At 40.4% G+C, this 26,488-nt stretch overlaps 1 protein-coding gene and 1 long non-coding RNA gene across 2 annotated transcripts in view; one reads left to right on the forward strand and one right to left on the reverse strand.

The window, feature by feature from the left end:
* The window catches only part of LOC133265543 (uncharacterized), an 82,209-nt gene extending 62,310 nt beyond the window's left edge, over positions 1–19,899 (reverse strand). Inside the window, exon 1 of the long non-coding RNA XR_009742012.1 lies at positions 19,783–19,899. This is a non-coding gene — a long non-coding RNA (uncharacterized LOC133265543). The remainder of the gene's footprint in view (positions 1–19,782) is intronic.
* The window catches only part of KCNJ3 (potassium inwardly rectifying channel subfamily J member 3), a 650,962-nt gene that overhangs the window by 264,403 nt on the left and 360,071 nt on the right, over positions 1–26,488 (forward strand). The window lies entirely within an intron of this gene.

Below are 26,488 nucleotides of genomic sequence, written 5' to 3' on the forward strand. Positions count from 1 at the left end.
GAACAGCCCCAGCTCTCAGCCTTTTCTGGTAGAAGATACGCTCCAGTCCCTCATCATTTTTCTGGACCATTGTTGGAATCTCCCCAGTACATCCCTGCCTCTCTCACACCGGGGAGCCCCAGAACTGGACCCAGCACTCCAGGTGCAGCCTCACCAGTGCCAAGCAGAAGGAATGATTCCCTGCCTTGACCTGCTGGCAATGCTCTTCCAGATGCAACCCAGGACAGTTCACTTTCTCTGCAACAAGAGCACATGGCTGGCTTATGGCTACCTTGGTGTCCACCAGGACCCAATGCTACTTGTTTCCTGTAGCAGTATTTCTTCCACCCAGCACCACATTTTCCCTACAGCTTCATCTCCAGCTTCCTGAGCACCTCACTGCTGCTTATAAATGATCCCTGGGGCACTATAGCCATTAGCTCAATCACTACACAAGAGAGTCTCTTTTTCCACATCCAGCAAGTAAAAATTCACAAACCTAAATTCAACTGACTGTGCTGCAACCCATCAGTCTCCTGTCACCCTGACAAAAAAGGATGGCTCTCCTGCATGGACAGGCTGCATGAACCTCACTTTAATTAAAAACCTACAGGAATCATCCACAATCACACCCTTTGGTATTTTTGCTGATGTTGTGACTTCACAATGAATCTGGATTTTGTTTAGAAATACATGCTAACATTCAGCACAGAATTATGCTTCCCTGTATCACAAAGCTTTATCACTGTTTGGCCATGGTCCCAGCCCACAAGCACACCATCCATTGCTCACAGCCTCCTGGAAACACTGGCTTCACAGCAGCATTGACTCGGCGAGGGCAAGTTCAACAGATCAAAAACTGCGTACAGCACTTCGGCACAGCTTTTACTTGCAGTCCATTCTCTATCTGCTACACAAACATCTTAATTCTCACTAGAATTATTGTCCTAATCCTGAGACTTTCTAAATCACAGGTCCCAATATATTGGGAAGCACTGAAGCACCTCAGGTGCGTGTATGTTTTGAAGTAAATATAGGAGTAAATCCTGCCCCGGTACACGATTACTGAATCTTTTAGAGAGAGCTCTGTGTTTTTTTTCTGCTACTACCTTATTTTCACACCTCTTCTTAAAATACAGTGTGTCTATTAAAGATTATAGGGGAGAGAATGGGTTTTATTAAATATTAAATTTTCTACAGTGTGTGTAATTTGAAGTTTGTCAGATCTGAGTCTCAGTAAGTTATGAGCTCAAAATTTGTAGACTAGAATAGATTATGTATTTTATTGGATTTCTACTGGGCTGCATCCATCATGCACTTTCTTTTACCCCATCAGTAAGTAACAATTAAGGTGAATTTATGACAATAATCCTTATAACAGATACATACAAAAGTTTGCAAGCACTTTAGCACACCACCAATCCACAACCATGAGCTCCGTACAGGCATGTGTGTGCAGGTCTTCCCAAGCACTTCTGAAAAACAAAGGCAGTAAAGCACCTCTTGTGAGTTTAGCCATAATTTAAGGTGAATCCTTGAGGGACACAAACACCCCTGCTTCCTTGTGGTGAAAAGACAGTGTGGTAAAGCCAGCTCTCCCCTGACCTAGACTGCAACTTCATCTACCAAAAAATTTTATTCTTGAAGGAGAGTTTTGAGCATGCCCTAAATGCTCTAATTCCTGTTCTGCACTCGCCTTTAACGTGTCCTTAACCTTAAGCAGCAACTTGCAAGCACGAAGGGGGAAGGGAAAAAAAAGGAAAGAAAAAAAAAAAAGAAAAAGCTTTTCATGTCCTTAGAACTGAAACCTCTTGCTTAATGCCTTGCTAGGTTATCTGCAAAATGTCAATTCTTTTAGGAATTATTGTTGCAAAAGAAAAAATCAAGATCATTTACATCCATTTTATGCCCCAGCCAGCCTTGAACCCGAAGCAGCAGAGTTACTTCTTTATTTACTGCTATTGTAAGGTGTGAATACGAAAAGGTCTTTCTCTTGCTCATGAACCTGAGCAACCAGAGGGAGTAATCCAAAATCCACGAGAGGGAAAGAATTCCTCAATGTGACTGTAAGTGAGGGTCCTTTGAGGATCTTGGGTACCTCATCTCACAAGCAAAACAGGTAATTAGCAGTTTCAGTACTCACACGTTTTGTGATGTCTCTGAGAGGTGCCATATACAATAGCATCAAAACCGCTCACATTTGTCACTGGAATAGACCCTGCTGCAGCAGAGCACAAATCTGTGGGCACAGTCAATGATAAGCACCAATTTGACCGACAACACTATTCCTCAATGTTAAATGCAGGACAGATTTGGTTATCATAGCTTATTTCTGCATGTGTTCTGTAGAACTCAAGATTGGCGAGTTAAGGCTAAACAACAAGAAAATATCAGTAAAAGCGGAATTTTGTATTCAAGGCTTATTTTTCAAACAAACCAAACTCAAGCAGCCTCATCGCCTATTTTTTATTTTAAGTTTTAGACGTAGTCCATTTCATCCAAAACACACACTGCCAGAGAGCCAGACGTAACAGTGCTGTTGCAGTGGGAAATGCTGAGCAGGTAATCAGCTACAAAACGAAAGTGCAATAAGAAAGCAGCTGATTTCAGTACTCTATTGGAGGGTAAAAAAAAATAAAAACACGAAATAAAAAAAATAAAATAAAAAGAAGATTTTCAGAAATGGATAAAAATAAATTCACTTAAATTTACTTCACCTTTAACAATGCAAAATGGTGACTGCAAGAGTCAACGATGGTTAGCTTGGTTTTTTTTTAATTCTAGAGATACTCTTTCCTGTGGGCAGAGAATGAAATAGGCTACTATTATGGCTAAAATAAAAAAAAAAAAACACAAAAAACAAAACACCAAAAAAACAACACAACTAAATCAAGTATTACAAAACGAAAACAGAAACTGCCACAAGGAGCTCAGAAGTTTTATAAAATAGATGCGGCAGGTTGGTTACAGAGCAAGGAGGAACTGAGTTGGAGGGACATCACAGCTCTGCAGACCTAGAGCAGCAGCTTCTTTTCCCCTGCGCAGTCCAATACCCTCTGCCAGGAAGGCACAGCTCAGCAGGGAGCTTTTCCTAGCAGATTCTAGGGCTGCTCCCAGCCCTGCATCCACCTTCTGTAAGTCTCCTCAACCTACGCAGAGATCCCAAAGCAGAAAGTAACAACCAAAGCCCTACAGCTACACAACACCTGAGACCCACAGAGTTGTGAGGGTTTGCAAAGCAGTCAGAAAATGAACAAACAAAATTATATGGGTGAAAAAAAAATCTTAATTACTCTTAATTATGGTGCAGTTGTATTTATACTGATTTTTTTAATACTTTTGAGTAGGAAGGGTGAATACAAAACCACAGAATTTTAACAATATAAGATGCAGATTGACTAGCAAATCTTTATTGAGAAATAAAGAGTAAATGCCCCTTTTTAATGCACTTCTGTGCATTAAATGCACTTCTGTGAATGACTGCTGTAAACTCAAACAACTCTTTCTGTAATGCTGTGAGTATACAGGTATTTCTATATATGTACACAACTAGGAAACAAACAAAACAAAACAAAACAAAACAACCAAAACCAAACCCAGCACAAACAAGCAATAAAACATGCATACATATATTCAGAAATTCTTGACAATATTTCCAGTCAGAAGCTTCAACAAATTTGCCAGTGGGGACTGAATCACAACTTCTCAAAGACAAACTGAAGTGGGTTTCTTCATCAAACAGATGATAAGAATTTCAAAAAGAAAAAGCATTACTACTTTTCATTTAATTTCCCATAGCTCCTTTTTCCCCATATACACTCTGGCTGCTACCAGTAGCACAGGCAGTGACATATAGACAGGGAAGGGACATGACATACATAAAGCAAACAGAAGCTGAACAAAACACAAGACGACGGCATTTACAACCCAGCTGACAAAGCCAGTCACTTCACTTTAAATAATGTGGCAGGCAGCAAAAATATAGTAATTACAAGGATTTCATTTTCATTAACTAATAAACCAATGAAAACAATTTAAGTATCTGAATGTCATTTTTCAAATGAAAATAAACTGTAAACATTTGAATAACATCACAGCAGGGATAATATACCTAAGGAAACCTATTGAAATATGCTAGTGAATTCATCCTCTTTTATCACATTAAAACTGCAATTGACTGTAAACCTCCTACCACTCTCCACTGAGACTTTAATTGTAAAGATTCCTGTTACATATCATATTAGAATTTAGTTAAAATTGTAGAACACATTATTTCCAATCAGACAGCCAACCATCACTCACAAAGATTTTTAAAAAGGTGATTAATAATTCATCTCAGATAAGGAAAAGATCTATATTTATACCATCTTCTCAGCCACCATAAACTACCTGACAATTGTTCAGTAATGATGCCCAGTAAATTCTTTAAAATGGTAATTTGTCATTCTGTCACTTCATTTGTGACCTAAAATTCCTCACTTGAGGCATCATCAAATAAATTAATCACTTTCCAGGATCCATTTCTCTGTTCTGCACGTTATTATGCCCAGGCTCTCTTGTGTTTCTCTTCATTTACATATATTTAATGGCTCAGCAGTGGTTCACTATGGCACATAACGCACACATCTCATTACAGGTGAAATATTCTAACTGCCACTATCACTGGGAAAGAAAATAACTCTCCCAATTTAATTTTCCTGATGTAACAAAACCATGATTCTTCACTATGAAATGTTGATGCCATCCATCAGTCACAATCAATAAAATCATCATAGAAGTACGCCTTCTTTAGCATCATTCCTTCATACTGGTATTATTTGAGGGAGGTAATTAAACTCATAATATGTAATGAATGTAAATGAAGAAAAAACCCTCATGTTCTCCCTCTAACTATGCTTATTTTACTGCTTTGATTTAAAGTATTTTTACATCTTACAATCTATGAAATACACAAAGCCCTGAAGGAAAGGCATCAGAAGTACAGTAAGCATCAATCAATACATATAATGACTAATTAAAAAGGAACATATTTTAACATTAAAAAAACCACCAAATGCTGTTATTTATAGATTTTTCATTTAAAATGATGCATTCCCTCTGGACTAATATATTTGCTGTCTCTCTGAAATATAGATTGCAATACACTAGTTTTAGATACTGTTGCTTGCTTGCATCAAAAAAAAAACCACCAAAGTGATTTTATGGGTACCTGGTCCACCACAACCATTTAAAAAGCACACACACACACACACACACACATATATATGCAAACTAGTCTGACACTAGAGAGAAAACCATAATAATTTCAGTCTTTCATATATGTGCCTGTGCTCATATAAGTCAAGAAAGAAAACAGTCTCTTTGAAATGATAACTTCTAAAGAAGTCCAGGAAAAAAAAAAAAAAAAAAAAAAAAGAAGGGTTTAAAGCAATGTGTTTATCCATAAAAAGCAAAAAGACACCATCTACCTAGTAAATATTCACACAACTTTGCTTATATTTAAAAAGCGCAAAGCTTTTCTTATGATAAGGATGCCCAAAAGGAACTGAAAGCGCCCACTCCAGGAAGCCCGCCAGTCACCAGCTCCCACTTCCCAGCTCCTTGCTGCAGCCAGTCCTTGGGCCATTATCCCCTATCAGCACCAGCACCCCAGGGATGCATGGGGGTTATTCTCCACGTGGAAGACTTTCAGAGAATGAAAAATGATCCCTAGCTGCTGCTCAAAATAATTCACTTTAGGTATTGTTTCCACACCTTGTGCATGCAAGGAATTGGGTTCCTCACACCAAACATGAGGAAAAAGGGGGAACGACAGAGAGCATGGCTGGGGCACGGACAAGCCGCTTACAATGCCTCAGCCTGCCATCCAGCTATATGTTATACTGCTATTTTTAATAGACATTTCTTTCCAAAGTGCCTCTTTCCCCTGCCCTATCAGAAACAAGGGATGTTGTTAATCCGCCTGATAAGCAATATGCACCCAAGTTTCAGTGGCCAGTGTGAGAAAGCTGCTCATCTTAGAGTCACCCTCTGCCACTTGGTGCTGGTGACTCAGCTTTGCACAGCGGTGATGGTTTGAAACAGGCTTGCACAGGAGCTGGAGAAATGCTTATTCTGGGAATTTATAGTAAGGTTGAGATAGAAATTGGAAAAATAATTTTCAAGAGAAAAAGCAATATTTTATATAACTAGTAATTAACACCTCTGCATGAAAATTTTGCACCACATAACATCACAGAAAGCGTAGGCTTTGTTTTTTTTATTACTATTATTATTTATATTTTCAAGACCATGTTCCATCAGGAAGGTATGGGCTAGCCACCCAGGCCAAACACAAGAAAGGCCCAGCCCTGCCCAAAGGCACTTGCAGCCACCACAGCACAAGGCATCTGAAACTGGCAACAAGGGATCCTTCAATGGGACATCAAGTCACAAATTATCTACAGTCTTTAAAAAAATTTAAGACTTCAAAATTACTAAATTAGTAAGTATTTCTATTTGTGTTTTCCTGATTTTTGCCCTGTGGAGCTCTGTGGCAGACAAGCAGCCCAGTTGGAGGTGCTGGTGCTGCCAGTGCTCTCACTGTGTTCCAGTGCAGCTGCACCCAGTCCAAGACAATTAGTGCAATTAGTGCCCAAGCACCCTTCCCCAGGCACGGCTGCCTCTGCAGGCACTCAGGGGGCAGGAGAGGAGGGGAGGGAGGTGTCTCCCATGAATAATGCTGGTCACTGGCTCTGTAGGCGTCAGCATTTTTCTTCCAAGCTGTGTCCAGTAAATGTATAAGCCCTGCACCACCTCTGCACCATATCAAAACTTGGTGGAAAGACCAGTGGCTGCTGCCCCTCCATGCTTCTGGGGTGAACTGGTGAGAAGGGAGGGACCCACAGAAAATCATGAAGCATTAAATCACATTTAACACACAGCTGCATTTGCAGGGCAATCAAAGGCAAATAAATGAAAAGGGAAAAAAAAAGCCAGTTGCCTATTTTTTGGCACCTCTTTGCTAATAGAGATAATGAACGGAGCAAGTTGTTCTCATTAACCCCTTGATGCTGAGACTCACTGACATCTGCTGCGCCTGCGCCAGGGAGCAAAACGCTCCATGAGCTTATTACCAAGAAAGGGAATTTTTTTTCTGGGTAATTGCATTCTGCTGCCATACGACGACCTCACAGCTATCAGCTCATGCAGCCTCTTACATTACTCACATATGTACATATACACAAACCCACACGTTTTCTGTCCCCATCTCTGAGCTGTTTTGCTGCATGCTGTTGAGCTGTCATGTTTCCCTCCAAAGGTGGTTGTAGTTCTGTTCAAGGTGAAGCAAACTCTTGTTGTAGGTTCTTTCAACAGAGGTTACACAACTGTACTTACAGAGCGCATTCAAACTCAGTAAGACTATTATATATCAGTACCCAAGTTTATGGCACAAATTGCATCCAATGAAAGTTGACTGTGCCATGGCCACACTCACTTGACCTAGGGATCTCCTACAGAATAGCTCAGAGAGAAGGATCGAACCATGCCCACACAGAGCTCATATTAAGATTGGATTGAAAGCTCCCAAACAGATAAGAACCCGGTCTGTGGTAATTTCTGTACCCACAGAGATGTGAAGGATGAGGGAAAATGGAGCATGGGCTACCACATACCAAATAGATGAATCCTTTCCACCACTGACTACTGGAAGGCCAAACCCAGACAATCCTACACCGGGGATAACCCAGACAGAAATATGGATGAGGTCCATAGCCTCAACCTGACAGAAACCAGACCTGGCTCAGGCACCACCAACTACCCGTTCTCCACACCCACAGACTTCTGGGAGGAATTCATCTTGCCCCTCATACCCTGGCTAACTTACCTACAACTCTACTGGCACAGTACTTGAATATACCATACAGGTCCACCATATCATATAGGTCCATACGCCATATAGGTCCACTGCATCAGGGGTAGGAGGTGTGGATTCAGGGAAGATTTTAGTCCAAATTCACATTAACCATGCAAATACAAGCTTTTCTGTCAGATTCCAACTTGGGTATCTGTCTACTTTGTTTCTAAAGGAAACTTCAACAAGGTAGGAGTGGGAGAAGAAAAGGTTCTTTTCGAAGAAGAAAAGGAAGAAAAAAAAATTTCAACGAACCTTGAAGATGAGTGCTCAAAATGCAAGTGTTCAAATCTTGATGCCATGGGTGAAAGTTCAGCTTAAATACTCTTCTTCATATTCTCCCTGCAGACCAGGTTGATTTACCACAGAAAAATATTCCAAAGATTTATTAAAATAAGGGTCTGTTTATCAAGTTTGCTACATATAAGCTCACCATCATACTAACTCAGTACTATTCTGTAACCATGATTTATTCAACTTAGTAAAAACAAGCATTCCAATAAACTGGCTGTTGATTGACATAATGCTGTATTTTGAGATATTTGTAACCTAATAGTTATGACTAGTTGAGTAACATTACTATGTCCCTGATAGTGCTCTCCTGTTATCTGCATCAGATATTTCTCAACTCACTCATGCACTGAGGCCACCAAACTACCTTTAGTAAGCGTTGGGGTCATGTTTTGTCTATTTAATTTCATGCATCATTCAAACATCTATGATCATCACAATGTCTAGAAGTTTTAGTCTCATTGAAGTAAACAACAAAACCTTCACTGGTTTCCACAAGACAAAGACTTCACCGTTACAGTAAATTGACAGAAAAGAGGAAATATCACTTCAGTGTATTTCTGTTTTCTCCTTTTTTCCAATAACTGCTACCACTGTCGCTTCTATGTGAGGCCCATGAGATATAACAGAACTAGCAAGGTTCTCCTCACAGCCATTATAATACTTGCGCATAATAAGTCTTGTGAGAGGACTATGATTCATTTTTACTACTCATTAGGTTGCTTTACTGGTATGCTATGAATATTGTAGTTTATGCATGAAAAGTCTGCTACCTGCAATATTTGTAATTCTTAAATTCTTTAATGGCAACTTGGATATCTAACAGATGCAAGAATGCACATAAGGGTGAATACGTTGTGAAACAGGACCATTATTACATTCAGTCTGGCAGCTCTGATCTCATACATACAATGTAAATGAGCGTTACCAATTAAGAGAGGCACATTTTAATATGGTTCCTTATTTCTCACAGCCTCCTGGAATTGCACCAGTTTTCTGTTTAAAAGTTCACTTCTGACAATTTTGTGTTTATTTTTTATACGTTTGCTGATGAGAACTTCAAAAGTGCTGAACACAAAACCAACCAGATACAAGAAAGAGTATTACTGTCTTTAGTGACACTAAGGACATAAACCTGAACACCTAACAGGGTCCCGGTCACCTTGGTGCACTTATCATATCATTTGCATAGCAAGGACACATACAAGGTTAAAGAGTCCCCATATTTTAAATTAAAGGACCCAGCTCCAACATTCAGGGCTTGATGCTGGTATGGAAGAGGGAGATCAACCCAAGGGCAGACATGTCTGCTGTTGTTGGTAACACCTCTTGAGGCTCTGCTCACCAAGTACTTGAGCTCAGAGACCTGCAAACAACTCCAAGCATTTCTGTTTTCACAGACCGAGAACACAGGCAGTGCTACTGCCACTTCAGGGGGATGGCAGTGAGGAGCCTACCTAGCAATTCTCAGAGGTCTTGCCCCAGCAAATGCTCACAGGCTGCCATGCATCACCATGACTGCAAAAGCTAATCTAGCCCATGGCCCATAGCCCTTGCCATCCCACCTTTCATCGCAGATGTGTCAAATACTTCTGACGTGCTTGCATCAGAGACAGACATAGGCTTTGTTGTGTTTATGGGCAAATTCTTCACAACCAGGAACACTACTACTATAGGTACTGCTCGCTGGAGGTTTTCAATAAACCACCAGTAAAACACACATTTCATGCCTGTTGAGGCAGAGGGCTCTGCTCTGCAGGCCATCTAATGTCCTTCTCTGGCACAGATCTAAGAGTCAACAGTGCTGACAAAAACCACTAGGACAGCTTTTATTCTACTTGGAGAACAAACCCACTAGCTACTGAAGGAGCTTAAAGGTGGATTAAAACCTGCAGGCAATCAGCCCTTGATTTCTCTAACTTTCGAGGGCCTGGATGCTGTTATAACACGATCTTTCCAGCAGAAAATGATGTATGTGGTTAGCTTGCACACGCAACTGTCTCAGGACTGCAATCCATACATCTGCAAGTACATTAGGAGCTGACACCCTCTAAAACGCTGGCAGCATCAACATCCAATCGATATGCATGTTCACCAGCAAAGCATCTGTTCTGTGAAAAAACATACATTCTGCCTCTAGTACAATCACTGTAATTAAAAATTAACATGCATTAATTGTTGGAGCTGATGTAAACAGCTGATGTTCCACTTAGCCCTGTCTTCTGTACATATCATTAGCCAAAGCCAAATATTGTTAAGTAAACAGGCAACACTTACAAGAAGAAATAGAAAACTAATTCCAACTAAATAAATTAACAACACTGCGCAAGTCATATTAAAACAGTTGAGATAATTATTAGGCTACTGGACTAACAGAGAGAAAATCATAGAAGACACATTTAATTGTTTGAATCTCATTTCAGTAAATGTATTTAGGCACAGTGTGAAATATAATTTAACTTGAATGTGTATGCAGAATTTTCCCAGAAGCAGGATGTGCAATATGCTGTTGAAACAAAAATATAAGTTGGAGTTTGATATGCAGGTAAAACATAACTTCTCAAATGCAGCAATCTCAAACAACTGATTCTGTATCTGATAATCTCAGGAGAAATTCAGGTTGGTTATGCAATGATAAAGGTTTTTTCTTCCTCAGATACATCTGCAAAATTCCCATCAATACCAGTGGGAGCTACATGCAGACACCAAGAGAAGAACATACTCCCGAGGAGTTACATCCTACTTTTTATCATTGTTGTTTAAATGTCATAGCAAAATTATTTCTCCAATTTGTATACAAAAAAAAAGCAAATAAGACCCCAGCAAATCTGCTCAGTACTACACATCCAGAGTTGCAGCCTCAGATCAGAGTGAAATCACTGCAGATTGCCTGGGGGGTGTCAGCTGCTGGTACCCCCAGGCTGCTCGCCCCACTGCTGAGTGCGCAGGGCTGGGTGTCTCCACTGTCAATCTTGATACTTCTCCCTCAAACTAATGGAAAGCTGAAGTTTAAAGGACACTGCCAGGTAAGGGAAGGGAACTTTGCAAACAAAGCCACAGCCACCAGACGATAGCACCCACAGTTCACCACTCCTGCATTTTAACAGCTGTTTGTGCTACATTAAGGCACTACACAAAGGAGGCTCATGCCTGACCCCCCCTGTTGGGGCCATGGCAGGCTTGGTACCAATAGGAGATCTCACAAGAGCAGTGCCCTGTGGAAGGCAGAGGGAAAATCATCAGGTGCAGTCACAAAGTGCACCTGAACCCAAGAACTACCACACATTCTTTCAGCAACTGGCTGAATTCAGGGGCTTGAGAGCAAGTACTAATTACTTAGTGGTTCTTATCATTTAAATGAGCCAGAAGCAAGTGAAATTTAGGCTTGATATGGAAGACAAAATTTTGTTTGTTTGTTTACAAAAATCAACTTCAAGTGAGAATACCATGAAGGCTTTTTTTTTAATAGACAAGATAAATAGCTTGTTATTACTGAGGAATCCTACTAATCCACTCCAATACAATCTCTACACAAATCTTGTCATAGGCTTTTCTCTGCCTGACTTTGAATAGCAACCTGACTTCTCTGTGTCATCCCCAACTTCCATATCCATGAAACAAGCTGTACTGGTTTGGATACTTCCAAAACCCACAGTCTGGGTTTTTTTGCCTGTCTGTGAGTTACCTGAAACATAAAAGCGCAACAGACAGTTGTTCCTTTATCTCACTGCTGCAAACTGGACTTGGAAATTGGGCTGAGAGAAGTGCAGGCACTTGGTTCTCTTTTTCAGCTACAAAACACCAACCAGAGTGATGCATGAAGCAGCACTGTTTCCCCGCTGCAGTCTCACCTCTGAATGGAGAAGACACAGGAAAAAAAAGGCCTACTCATTACAGTGACAGGAATACCACAATTAAAACTACGCTCAGCAGTAGGAGACACACAAGAGGTTTTAGACATGCGTGCTGGGAACTTTAAAGAAATGGCTGGAGAATTCTGCAAGAGTTTAGTAGTTAACTACATGGAAAGCACACTGGGAAAACATGACCTATAGACAATTTCTCTGCAATTGGTTGCAATATCCTTGAAAGTCTTTGAGGCAAGAAAATATTCTGTTCCTCCCATTATCACTACATAAGCATAAACATTAAGTTAGAACATTCTTTGTATAAGCTGTCTCATTAAGATGCTGCAAAACAGAGGAGAGGATATTGATGTTTAGTGCTGTAGTTTACTTCCATTGTGGTTTTCTGGGTGTGTTAGCATTTGACTTAAATCAGATAAAACATTAAGTTGCTTGAGGACCTTCTCTCTTCGGACATTCATTTTTAACCCAATACCTCAGGTTTGCTGTTTTTTAAAGGCCCACCATGCCTCGCAGGTGATGTTCATACCCGACTCCCTTCCCTGAAACCCCTTGAAGGTTCACAGCACTGCTCAGCTGTTTCATAACAATATCAGGCTCATGATGAACCAAATGAGTTCTGATTTGTGCTATTTAATGTCCTAATGGCTTGACTAGTTATGTAGATAATTACACAGTATGATTTATCCAACCCATTTATAAATATTTATAATAATGGATAGATTAACCTTTGGGATTTCTATCTTGCAATCCCTTTGGTGGAAGAGGCATCACTCCACCACAGCAGTGAGTGCCATTGCCTGCAACGGAGCCCTTCTGCAGCAGTGGGATGGGAATGCAGCTTGGCCTATGGGGCACAGTGGTTAGTACCCAGGGACGGGGGGTGTTGGCCAGCATTCACCAACACCATAGCACCTCCCCATCCCCCTCCTCCCCTCCCCCAGCCAGCTCTGTCTGTGGGAAAGACACATATCTCCAGCTTTATTTTCCAACTTTATTTAATCAGGAAAAGAAAACCACAAGAGATTAAGCTTCCACTGACGAAAAATACTGAAACAACACATGGCACAGAAGAAAGTAACAGCATACCCAGACACTGAAAACACTCATTGTTGAGCAGAGATTCAGATGGAAGTTTGGATGAGCATGGTCAAGGGGCGGGAAGAGGCACGCGGTCGTTCGGGATCAGACGTGGCACCCGCGCATGACGGTGAGTCATGGCAGCCCCCCACAGCCTGAGTGGGCACAAGCAGCATATTGTCATCGTCAGCATCAGGCACCACAATCCCTCCAGCAGCATTAGCCGGCCCCAGGACAGGAACGCCAATGCTTTGCTCAACAGCAACAAAGGGTCAGTGTTTGCTGCCACTGGAGCCATGGCTGGGCACAGCAGTCATCTGCCAAGAGCAAACAGCAACTCAGGAGACAGGCAGCACCTGGTGCCAGTGGGCTGCAGCAGCCATTTAAGAAATAGCTGTATCTTGGAAAAATCGCTTCTCCAAAATTTGGAGATTTGCTGCAACTTTTTTATTTTTTTATTTAATTTTATTTTAAAAACCATCCTAATATGGAAGGAGTCAGATCTAGCACTTTGTCTGGCAGAACTACTTTTTAGGACTAGCAAAAATATGCAAAATATAGATTAGGAACAAAGAATAGAATTTCTTCCATGGAAACTATCTTTCTGGGTTTTTGCTTTTTGTCTTTGTTGGAGTAGATCCAAGCATATGCCTATCACATTTCTGAATTTTGATATAGTATAAAATTCCTAAATTACAGGTTTTATATACCAGCAGTGTGAGAAGAAAAGACACTCTAGTCCTTGGTCAACATTAGTGAAAGTCAACAGAAACAAGACACAGGTCCTTCTGTATGCTTTGGCAGATTTTTCCCAAGATCTTTAATATGCTGTAAAATTGATTATTACTGTATCCTGTGATTTCTAATATTTTACAACATATCTCTGCTTAGAAATAGCATTACAATGTTTAGACTATGAAGATGTTTAAAAAAACCTAGTTTTGCAACCAAAAGAAAATACACGAGAATTAAAAGGAGGAACACTGAGATTTATTTATTTTATTTTAACTTTTAGAATTTCACTAAAAAGAAATAAAAGTACTTTTATTCTCTGTAGCACTTAGCTTTCTTACTTCATGCTTAAACAGAGATTCATTGTATAAGCCATTCAAGAGACAAGTACAGGACTTAAATATTTTACAAGATTTTTCTTTATAAAAGTATTAGAAAAAATCGACAGAATAAATTTTGGGCCTTAGACTTCACCTTTTCCCGTGCAACTTATTGCACCTATTGAAAAAAACAACAAAGCAAGCAAATAAACAAAACCCAGAAAAACACACAACTATTTGCAAAATGCATCTGTATACTAGACTAGCTCCACATCCATGAAACAGTCTGAAAACACATCCGTTTCCACAGTAAATCCCTACTTCACCTTCTAGAACGTCTCAGAAACAAATGCTCAGCCTATCTGCCAGGACCACGGCTGCTGTCCCAGTGCCTGTTTGTGTTCACCCACCTATGCCAATTGCCGACATTTGTATTGACCCGCAGTTTGGGAACAGAGGAACACCAGAAACATGCAGAGAGGCCAGGGAAAAAAGCAGGAGGAAAGATGGAGAGATCAGATACTATAGATTAACTATAGGAGTTGATCAGGGGATTAGATTATGACAGTTCTGGGATGTTTACAAGGGTCATAAGAGATAAATACTACATAGAGATGGATACATACAGAATAGCTAAGTTTTCATGAAAAAGAGAGCATCAGAGAAAACACCTACTTAAAAATGTTTTTGCTAGCAAGGGTGTGATTACAGGAAACACTCCACACATGGGCAATGCTTTAATTTACAAAACCAGCAGTGTGTTAAAGAGTTTTTGTGTGTATTAAAGAAAATAAAATAAAATACAAACAAAAAACCCCACCCCCAAAAAAGCCACAAACAAACAAACACAAACAACCCACCCACCCACCCTCCCCCCCCAACCCACCAGCAAACCACAGTGACTTACTAACATGGCAGTGCATTGTTTTGCTATTTTCAGAAGTTGTGCTAGAGAAGGGAGTTCAGACCACTGATCGCAGAGCTGCTTTAAGGGGTTAACAGCATCTGTTCCTGGCAGGGTAGTCCCAGGAGAAGATTAAGGGCTAGAAGTCAGGGCTTTCACAATTTATTTCCACCCCTGCACCTAAATCAAATACCTAAATTTTCCAAAAACTTCAGTTTAATTATCCCTAAACTTGGTCTAGAACACATGATGTTCCATCCCACTTGAAGGCAGAAGTGGGAATTCTTTTTAAAGAGCATACCCTCAAAGTTCATAAGAGCTTTAATCCTCTCTAGAACTGTTAATCTGTCTTGCTATTGAGAGTGAAATAATTAATAGCAAAAAATCCAAATACTTAGGAAAAAAAAAACCAAATCAAATAAGCCCAGACCTTTTCTTATGAGCATCCTATATAGAGATATGTATATTTATGCCTTTATTTTGCAGCTCTCCCTCCTCTGCTAAACAATGCTGAGGTACCAATGCCCAGTTTCTGCCCACTACCACTAGACCTGACCCTCCAGCAGCAAGTCTGCAGGGATGAAGGCAAAGTCCCCCCACCTGCTGACAAGAGGCGCTGTGTCTGTACATTTTGCAGGGTGGTGACAGGCATGAGACCGCTCATAGACATGGATTTGTCACAATATTATAGAGTGTGGCATCAGATCTGTATGGTTGTTTTAGGAGAACTTGTTTGCACAGCTGTATGTTGTGAGTTGCATCCTCCTCATTTTGCCTAGGCTCTTCTCCATGCAGCATTTCATTCTGACTGCAAAGCATTCTGCCAAACCCAGGGTGCCCACGTGATGCGAGCTGGGATATAATTCATTTATGATCTGAATGTAACTTTCTTTGTGGAAACCGTCCAAACGCTAAGAGTGGTGCTAAGAAGAAGCAGTAGACAAAACCTGCCTCCAACAAATTAACAACCCCCTTCCCAGTATGCATACAAGTTCACACCAGTCAGACTGTATAGATTAACAACCAAGTGAAGGGACCTACTTAGAAATGGACACACATCATAGCACAATCTGGCACGAGCATTTGATGAGTAGTGAGCTTTCAGAGTAGTGTGGAACCGTGTTTTTTGCCTCCTCCTGCTGCTCCTGTCTCTGCCCATTGGCAGTTTTGACATGCATCATAATTTTGCAGTCTGCTCGGGATGTTGGAATCCAGTCAGGGAGCATACAGGGATCCTAACTCAGTCCTTGGGATTTGCGCTGCAGTGAGCGCACACAGGAACTTGGAGGCTTGGCACCGCTGCCAAGACGCTGCTTATGCACCAAAGACAGGCTCAGCCCCGAGGGAGAGAAGAGATACAAATGAGCCGCTGGAGACCTCCTCCAGCTGTGCCGCACATTTGTGGGGACAGAACCACATCTCAATGTGAATCGTGGCTTCCTTTGTGCACAGGTTGCTTTAGGCAATAACACATCCAGCCGGCTTGGGAGCCCCAGGGATAGCAGAGTCTCACTTGGAGAGAGGGAGTGAACATTGAGCACATTAACATAAAACCCTGCTGATAGCTTTGCTCAGGACAGCCATTTACTGATGGGAAGAGGAAACACAGCTAGTTGGACCGGAAACCACACCCTTGCCCCTTCTCCATCAAAGTACACCTGAATGGCAAGCACAAAGAACTACAAAAGAGCAAGAGCTATTGCTTACATGTTGACAACATATTACCCCCTGCAGCCAAGATACTGAAGAAAAATCCACACAATAGGGGAAAGGAATCCACCTCTCCAAAATTACATGTCAGGCTCCTTTGGAAACCCTGGGCAGCCCTCACAAACAGGCTGAGAGCTGTCGCCCCTGCCCACCCCTCTCGTACTGCTCCAGTGCCTTACAAGACTTTGGCCATGAGATGGTAACCCAGCTCAAGGAGAGGACATGGCAGCAGTCACAGTCCCTGCCTCTGCCAGAAAGGACATCCCCAATGTCCTCAGTGGGGTCAGCATGTCAGGGAGCTGTGGATGCATCTTAACAATAACAATGCTCTGCCACATTACCTTCTGCTCTGGGAAGCTCCCACTTGCCCTCCATAGAAAGAAGAATGCAAGGTCTGAGAGAGACTTACAGCCTTTGAAAGTAAATAAATCCTTGGAAATGTAATAGCGTCCAATGTGACTATATTCTCTGATAAAACATTAAATGAAACACGCCATTCCCAGTACAAATAATTGCCTTTGTTTTCATCATTTTGCCTAGTGCATCGCAGGAGGCTGTAGAACAGTGTGAGTTTTTCTGATCTATAATCAGACAGTTCATAAAAATCCTAATGGAAATGAAGATTTTGCTATTTGGAGTGGTCAAATTTCCATTTTCAAACACATCACATTTTAAAACCCAGGTTGGCATTTTGGTTTGCTGAGAGTTTTAGGATAATAGCAAATTACACAGAAAATCTACCAATTCTTTGTCAAGCGAACTATGCAAAAAGGAACCATTAGTTCATAGTTCATCTGTGAGATGGGAAGACATCCTGAATAATAATTTTTAGAGACTATGAAGGGCATTTATTCGCAAATAATGCTCACATCTACAGAATTAAGACTGCTCCTGCTGTCTATAAAACTACTGTGCTCAGATTTCACTAAAGGTATGTTTAAATAGATTTCTTTTCCTCCCCAGAAAGATAGGGGAATCTAACCATACTGTGTAAGACTGACTTACTTCATACAACATCCATCCTACACAAGATTGGCTTATGCTATACAGTTTCACAGACAGACAACACCAAGAGGGCTGTGAACACATTTGGCTCAGCATCCCTTCATGGTTCCAGGGGTGAGCACCCAGAGGCCCCTCAGATCGCAGCATTAGTGACCCCAGCCTACCGGAGGAAGAAGAGCATCCTCCATCCACTCATCCTGCTAACATCACACACGAGCTTTTCAGAACTGTTCTCACAGCTTTTGCAGTTTTCCTCTCGTATTTACTTACTGTTCTGTGTTTTGCTAGGACTGTGTATTTCCTTATGCTGAGATAAAGGAAAAAAAAACAAACCGAAACCAAGCACAAACCAAACAAACACACAAAGACAGCAGAAAGTGTTCTTTTATTCTGTAAAAAAAGTTAGTCCCTGTAGCATCAATGAGACTCCCAAACCAGGGCTTTGGGCCCTGTTATTTAGAAAATTAAGACCCTACCTGGAGCTGACTATGAAGAAAAGGTATAAAAGACTGATTAACTAAATTAATCTACTTTTCTTCCCTCCATCCACCTCCCAACAGTGCCCTGAGGCATACCCCATACAGAAAATTGTCTGTGACTCACGCTTTGAAGAGAGCATGGAAAAGGAATCCCACTGGGAATTTGCTGCATTTGTTACAGCACTGGGACATATTCATCTGTAAATATATTTATTTTGGCTTTTGGGACCTTGAGTGATGTTAAATGTGATGCTTATAATAAGCCTGGGCTAAGTGTATTCCTGTAACAGAGACTGGAAGTGCTAGTAATACTTTCTTGTGAGTTTGTTGTAAAATACAAGAATGCATGCATTAGCTTCACTTCACAGTCCAGTGACATATTAGGGAGCACACTAGGAATTAGTGAGGTTTTTCTGTTTGTTTGCTTTTAATTCTGAAGAAAACTCATTATTAACAGTGATAATTTCACTGCAGATCTTATCTATCACAGCAGATTTCAGATAGACACACCAAAAAGAAATTACCTTCTGCCCCCTCTCCCCTTAGACTGGGCAGTTCACAATATTCCTTAAAGGTGAAAAATTAGACAGCAACGCTTCCCATGTTACTGGGTTTGTGGTGCAGGTGAGGTTCCAACTCCTAATTGTGAAGACAAGATCTTCCAGATTTTTAACCAAAGGTACAGAATCTAATTACAGGGACACTTCCCTCCACAGTCTGGTCCATGTGGAAAAAGACCATTGCCTGGCTCTGGAAGCAAGTATTTTATTCTACCCTAATAAACAAGCATCCTTCCTGAGTTTTACAGCCAGATTTTGGAAGGCAAAAAGCATTTCCCTGGACAGTATGACCTTTTCCTTAACTTCAACAACAATCAAGATAGAAAAACTCCCAGCCACCAACAGACTTGGGGACTTTACTCCAAGAAGACAACCTGAGAGATCCCAAAGAAGCATTCAATAAACATAATTATAAAACTATCCAGAAATGAATTGTATTAATTACATTAAAAAGAAACATCCGTTCAGTTTAGAGCTAACATAGTGCAGAAAACAGAACACGCAAGGTTTTTTAAAGCCCATTTTGCCACTAAAAGTTTCAGAAAATCTCAGGATCCACTAAAATAGTTCCAGAGTTCCTCACCCCTGTCCCAAATTTAGTGTTTTAGTAACCAACAGTAATGATTCTTAAAAGATCAAGAAGTAGACCACATCACAGTGTTTCCCTGGAGACAGCTCACACCCCCATCATCTCTGTCTGTTCAGTGGTCTTTGGCAGTGGTACAAGGAACAGACAGTGAAACCAAACAGAAACAAAAGTCACCTGATTTACACCCCCTCAGACCCCAGTAAAAAGCAAGCTACCAGCAGCCTCAATGATTCACAAAAAATACATCTTAAGACAAAAATTATACTTTAAATATGTTTCTTGAGTATTGCTTTTGAAGAAGCTACAAATAGCTTAAAAACATTCTGAAGCTAAATAACAGCTTCTTTTCCACTTCCACTCACCAAGAGCTTACCTAACTACTCTTGTCCCCAGAACTCCACTGGAGCACATTGTTTTGCATTCCCAAGATCTGCTTTGCTCCAACCCCACCAGTTAATGAAGGAAACTGTCCAGGACGCTCCTTTCCCAGGCACACTACTCCTCCCACCCAAGTGGCCATACCACGACAACAAGGAAGATGAATGCCATTACCACCATCTGTGGCAATACACCCTTAACTTTGGAAGGTTTCAGCTGAAGCACTGGCAGCTGCCTCAAAGAGTAATGTGACTGGGTTAACTGCAAATAAGCCTGGTAGGAATGAGTGTCTGGAAAAATAAGAGGATGTAAAAGCCCTTAAAAGCCTCCCAAACTGTGACCCACTTCAGGAATCACAAAGAAATCAATACCGCTTTGTGCACAAAAGCCTAGTGCTCAGCTGTTGATCAGTGGATTAAAAAAAATTCCAATCTTGCACCTCCTGAAATTTTTTGAACCAACATGACTTTGCACACTTTAAATAATAAAAATAAGTGTTCAAAGTTCTGATCTTTACTTTTTGTTTTCAATGACCAATCCCTAAAAAGTGCAAGTTTCAGAACAATATTGTTATTTCAATCAAAAGGAGGGATGTGCCCTCTCTAAACCTAGGAACACTGACTGTTGCACCAGCCTGTTGCTTGAGAGACAACTTGCACCACAGACTTCAGGTCCTACTTTTTCTTCATGGGCTATATTTCTTCCGTAATTCTTCTTGTTTGCTAGAAGAAATACCATGCTATAGGAAGGTATGCCCTATGGTTCTACGTACCCATGATGGGACACAGCGAGGACCACAGTAAGGAAATGTCCCCAAGCCACAGGCTCAGACCACTACTGGTCTATATCAGCAGCCCAGGCTGCGCCCCTCGCATAAAACCACCACTCTCCAGCTGAGGTTCATGCTTTTACCATGTTCATGTGAGTGCCCGCAAACTACGTCATTTTTCTAGTAAAGACAGAAATATTCCTTGGAAGTTGAACTTCTTTCAGGTGAAATTCACTGGTATTTTCCAGCCAGATCCCAGGACAGTTAATTTATCCTGTCTGTGAGTTTTCCTCAGGAACCAGGCACTGGATTTCCCTTCCCGGACAGCAATTGGCTCAGATTACTTAATGCCTCATTGTAAAAATCCAGTGTCTCACTTTGCCAGCAGAGCCTTCTCATTTATTCCTTGTATTAAAGATTCAGCTGCCATGCATTAAATGAACCCGTTTCACTGGTAGGTGCTTGCCAGTTTTTAGGCTTTAAATGGTACCATTACTATCATTTATAAGGATAACATCACAATTAAGAATGTATGAATAATTTAGAAATGAGCAAGTAGCATTTACTTTCACACTCTACTTGCTGAAGAGGCTTCAAAATGCAGGGTCTTTATTTTGTTGCAAAACACTAGCTTGTCTGGGTAAAAGGGATGAAAAGTTACTAATTTCAGGCTTTAGTTCAAACCCTTTAATCTTGCAAATAAGTGCCTTCAGTGAGTACCTTGTTATCTCCTAAAGCCTCCGCAGGGCTGTTCACAGTCTTTGTCTCATTCCAAGATCCGTAACTTATCCTAGGTGAGACAAAGGGGGTGCCACCTGAGAAAATCAGGACTTAACGGAGCTTTTCTTCTTAAATCCTAACTTGTGCTGTTGGCAAATATTACGGAACGCGCTCATTTCGTTGCAATAAATAATGGTATATAATTAAAATTCCATTCCGTTGTTGCGAACAGTGTGATAAACTGTTTGTGAATTGGTAATTCTATTTATTAAAAACAGGGGCATTAATTTTGACATGTTGAATTATAACGCACACAAACAGATCTTGTGTTTTAATTAAATGCTTGTATCTGATGAGATTTTTTTTATATTAAGATTTAATACCAGATTCTGCAATTCATGCGTTATGTGGTGGGGTACGACTGCAGCCGAGTGCCCAGGGAGTTGTGAGCACAACCATGCTTGGTATCTGGGGGGCTCTGAGCAGAGCCCCTCATGCCTCCCTGACAGGCATTCCTCCTCCAAGGGCAGACAGACTGGGCTGACCTCTTTTTGCCAGTGTCTTTACCTGTTTCTCCTTCTTTTTGCATGCTTTAATGGTGTTTCCAGGCTGTTACTACATTCTTTATTTTCTAATGCTGAAGCAGAGCTGAATATTTGAAAAAAAAAATAACAACCATACTGCTTTGAGGTTTCTTTCACATTAAGCTACATTTAATATTCATTTCACATTTTTTTTTCTATTAATTAAAAGTAAACCGTGTATTGTATGGTACATTATCCCTCTAACAGCCCCATGTGGAGATCATGAAGTGGAAGACTAATGGTGTAGACTTTAGCATTTAGTTTTAACCAGAATAATTTACATATCTGTGAGAAGAGTCCAAGGCATGTGTAAATAAGCAGAACTCTGAGATATCAAGACCCTTGCTTAGTTTACTATGGACTGGAGAGCCATGGGCTGTGTATTTATTCCATCAGTCAGCTAATTTAATGAGACTTTATACAGCATCTATTTCTGCAGAAGACACAAAACTTATTATTAAGGAGAGGCATGTGGCAGTAAGAAAAATGTGTTTGTTTGCTTTTTTATTCTATTACCCCCAAGTATCAAAGGTGATTCTATTCACTGTTCATTAAAGTTTACCTTTATAATTTATCAAAGGAGACCGATATCAACAGCTTTATGCTGAGATTTCAAAATTCGAGACTGATTAAAATTTAATGTAAAAGGCCACAGATTTGGGGTGGGTTTTCAAGAAAAATGGCTTCCCAACTTGCAAGTATAGATTTCATTAACGTGCATCTTTATTAGAAGGCACTATAAAACACATTAGAGGCACAGCCTGAGCACTGAAATGCCATTTTCACTTCAAAAATCTGCATGGGTCTTTAAGCATAAGTTTCAAGAAAAAGAAAGTTCTGCTGGAAGGCTGGAGAGTGGCAGTGCCTGAGCTCTGCCTTGGGCACAGAGTTGCGCCTGTCACACAACACTGACCACACTCCACTGGACAGGTGAAATAATCAGCCGCTCTGAAGCCGGCACATGCTCCCATCAGGAAACACCAGAAATGGTACTGCAAAGAATAGATATTAATAATCTCTGTGTGTGTTATGGTTGATCTGATCATATTTTGGGGAAAAGGAACACCCCCCCCCCCCCCCCAAAAAAAGAAAAAGGAAAACATCCGCTCAAAGATTCAAATTCACAGATTTGGCTAAATCTGATGGTTTCCACCGTGGAAAAAGAAGAAGAAACATTAAAAGTGTTTTATATGAATATTTCAAAGCTAAACAGAGCATGTGTTTTTGTCTTGTGTTTTCCTCTCTAATTTGCTTACTTGTTTAGTATTTAAAATCTTAAGAAAAAGGTAGAAGAAGGGTTTCCATTCAAATGATGTAACTGAAATTACTTTGTTTCTCTTTTAAATTAAGCCATGAATTAAGAAATTAATCACAGACATCACTCTCCTATTTGTTTCACCAACTGGAATCCTACCAGTATCCTTACCATGCAAACTATCCTTCAGATTTCATGAGGAAGAACTATAACAAGCCCTACTCCAGATTATTTAGAAAAGGGGGTGGGTTTTCTTCCTTATGTGTTAAGACCAACAGAATATGCACAACTACAAACAGGGAGTAGAACAACAAAAATACATTTTCCAAATTTATTTGCTTTAGCATTTTTTCTTTTTACAGGTATAATATTTTCTGATATTAAATAAAATCAAGTTTAAAAACAGGGGAAATTGAGAGGAAAAGATTTCCTTTCAGTAACTGAAAAATCCTATCATTTGAAATGTGGTTGATTTTTCTAAATACACGTTTTGAAAAATCTGCAGTTGTACAAACCTCAAAGAACATAAAAGTGATCTGTGCTTTCTAAGAAAACCAGAGAATGAGCGAAAAATCCATCAGCAGTCAAGTGATCAATTCCCTTTCCAAGTTGTGCTGGTCACTGCACTGCCTACTCTCTCGTTGTCTCAGCTGAGCATGGTGCAAGAGCCTAAGAAGGCTCTGTTATGCAGCAAACACCTAATACTCTGGAATTCTGTACGGCTCAGGATTTTGACTGGTTTCTGTTCTACCTCGCACTAAAATGCCGAAGCTGCCTGCTTTTCATGGCAAAAGTGGTAGGAGACCTAGCTGCAGCCCACTCCTCTCCCAGAGATTCCACAGAGGGAACACTAAGTGCTGGAGGTACAGAGGGAACCAGCAAAGACAAACCTGCTGGGCTAGGCTGCCCTTCACAGCATCCCTGCACTTGGTCCCCTGGCAGCAGGAGCTACAGGTGGGGAGACCTCCAATTCCAGATCCATGGTAGCTGCTCCTGAGAATGGGCAGAGCTCATCACACAGAGCCACTGGGGCACTCTGGGAACTGTGTGAGCTGCTCCCAGCAGCCAGCCCCAGTGACCATGTTTTTTACTCTACCAAAAATTTGCCATTAATCATGAAGACACATCTAGTGAGATGTGCCTCTTAAATACTGCAAGTCTGTCGGTAAGATGATTTTGCATAGCAATGCCTTCAACAAACTACTTGCACAGATTTGTCAGAAAGTGCTTTTTCTAAAGGTTTGAGCAGCATTATATAGTTATTATCATTTTGCTCTTGTGCAAAAGAAAAGGGAACAGAGGTTCCAAGTCTGTCTCTGCTATATGATTAGTCCTGTGAATCTCATTAGAATAATAAGAATATGGCCTACTTATGGCTTCAATTAAATATTTCCTAAGTGAGAAATAATTAAGGGTTTCAAGCATCTGGTCTATGTCTAAACTAAAAAGGCAAATCCTTGTCTCATTGTTGACACAAGAAGTCTATTGGTGAGAACAGGACCATGCCACTCATATGGCAAACGTGGTCCAGCCTGGTCTCCTGAGCTAGAAGGCAGTGCTCTGGGATCCCATCAGCTCTTCCATCACTTGTATTCCTTGATTTAATCATAAAACATATATTTTCATAGGTACTATAATGATGGATTTTAAAACTACTAAATCAGGTTCTAAAAAATACATGCAGAGAAAAGTATGTGTATCAAAATGTTTACAACAGCTTTATTAATGTTAGACTTGATTGATTTGCAGCACCATACACAAGAGTAAATTTCTGGCAAACTAAAAGCTTATGATTTAAATAAGATGAACAAGTGAAGGAAAATAGACTAGATGGCGGGGTTTTTTAAAGGAAAGGGTATTCTGATGAGAAGAAAGAAGCAATCAAAAAATACGTACTAAATAGTTTTAACTGTCAGTTGTTTGAGTCAAAAGAACAACACTAGTATTTATTTGACTAAGAATTGTGGTTGGTTTCTAGTATTTTTTGCTGGGATTTTGCATTTTGGAGATAAGAAGATGCTGGAATAACAGACCCTGTTCTACCAGGTACTTGCAAAAGCTTTGCGAGCGCACTTTTTCAGTTTCAGGTTTTGATGCAATTAGTTTGCAGATATAACTAAATAAATGGCATTCATTCCTTAAGCAGGAACCATACCTGTTAACCATCTCAGCATATTCTAGCTTTATAGCTGATCTTGATGTGCACAGCATGCTCAAAAACTGTACTCACAGTTCAAATGAGCTGGATTACAGACCATGACCACTGAGACCCTCACATGACAAAGCCTTTGTGTAATTAATATGCAGGGTAAAATGCTCCCTGGACGGCTGCTAAAGCGATTTAAATCATGCACATAAAAAATGTAATCACAAATTTAGCATGGTGGACATTGTAGTCACACTGTGCTTGATTGCATAGAAGGTTCCAAGTGTGTTTTAAATGTCCTTTAAGATTGAGATTAGGACTTGTACTTACAAGATGCATATTAATCTAAAACTCAACATTTTTCAGTGTGGGATCACAGTAGGAGAACATTATGGGCAATAGAGGTTCATTCTAATCCCAGTAGGTAATTACACTTTGAAATAATATTCTTTAATTAAATCTTGTTTGCAGTTGATTGATTTAAACACTAAATCTAAAAACCTAAATTTGAGTTTTTATCAATTTTTGATGCTTATTGCACAGAACTTGGGCTTTAATTGATGTTTCTGAAGTTTTTAAAGCTCTTGTCCACCGTATCCTAGCTGAATTTATTGTAATTACCAACACCATTCTCTTCCACTGTAGACAACTTTCACTAGAAGCATGATAATTTTAAGTACTTTTAAATCATAAAATGCATGATATATTTCCTGTGTCAGATGGTCAGTGTTTTACTAAGGTTCTTTCATAAAGCATCCTGTTTACACCACATAAGCTGTTTTCAAAGCTTTGGAGAAGGGACTCTGCTTCCTGAAAATCCATTATTTGCTGTACCATAAAGCAGCGCTTAATAACAGAGCCAGTGTCATAGCAAGTGGCAAAGCAGTGCATGGGTTAAATTAAGGGACAATATCTATGCACCTTAGGCACCATGGCTGACCATCTCTGCCACCAAAGCCTCCATCTCCACTCATGCATCTCTTGCTGGAGACACGGTGCTTCTGGAGAAGAGGGGTCTCCTGCCACAGAGGGGAAAGGGTTTCAACTTGGAGACCACAGAAAGATTATTTATCTATTCAGACTTTTTCTCAAGTGGTCAGACACACAGAAAGGGTGCAGACAACCTATTCAGGTGGGAATTTATTTAACTGAGTGTTCCACTGGCTTTTGTGCATGGCAATGTCCATTACCACAAACATGCCATACTGAACTGCATGTTGTGCTTCT

This window comes from Pezoporus flaviventris, unplaced genomic scaffold (genome assembly GCF_033815535.1).
Source record: "Pezoporus flaviventris isolate CSIRO_AGI_PZ_B2104156 unplaced genomic scaffold, CSIRO_AGI_Pfla_v1 ptg000001l, whole genome shotgun sequence".
In the NCBI taxonomy this organism is placed as follows: Eukaryota; Metazoa; Chordata; class Aves; order Psittaciformes; family Psittacidae; genus Pezoporus; species Pezoporus flaviventris.